This window comes from Meriones unguiculatus, chromosome 1, assembly GCF_030254825.1.
Source record: "Meriones unguiculatus strain TT.TT164.6M chromosome 1, Bangor_MerUng_6.1, whole genome shotgun sequence".
NCBI lineage: Eukaryota > Metazoa > Chordata > Mammalia > Rodentia > Muridae > Meriones > Meriones unguiculatus.
The window spans coordinates 189,872,438-189,872,914 of NC_083349.1; positions in this window are offsets into that span (position 1 = coordinate 189,872,438).

The window sequence follows — 477 nt, forward strand, 5'->3', positions numbered from 1 at the left end:
GGGGCCGGGCCCGGGGCGGGGCCGGAGGCGGGGCCGGGGGCGGGATTGAGGCGGAGGCGCGGCCTGGGGGAAGGAGGCGGGGCCTTAGCCCGTCTAGATTGAGTCGGGAGGTGACTTCTCCCAGGGGACAGAGGCCTGCTCGGTCTACACTGCTGCAGCGCACTGGGATGGCCAAGCGGTGGCCTCCGAGGGCCGCCTGACTCCTGGCCACTGTCGGTGTCTCCCGTTCCACCTAGCACTCTGACCCGCAACGCCCGGCTCATGCCTGGTGACAGTGGGCCAGAAAATCCCTTAGAGTCACTAGTTGGTAGAACAGGCACACGATCCTCGGGCCTCCCATGAGGGATGTGGTCCTAGATTGAGAATGAAGGTGTTACTGAGTTTGGCCGCGTCACAACCTACTTCCCATGTCAGGTCGGTCCACGATAAGCCGATTTTAAAAGCCAAGTTAAAAATCTGAAAGCAGAGCGGTGGATT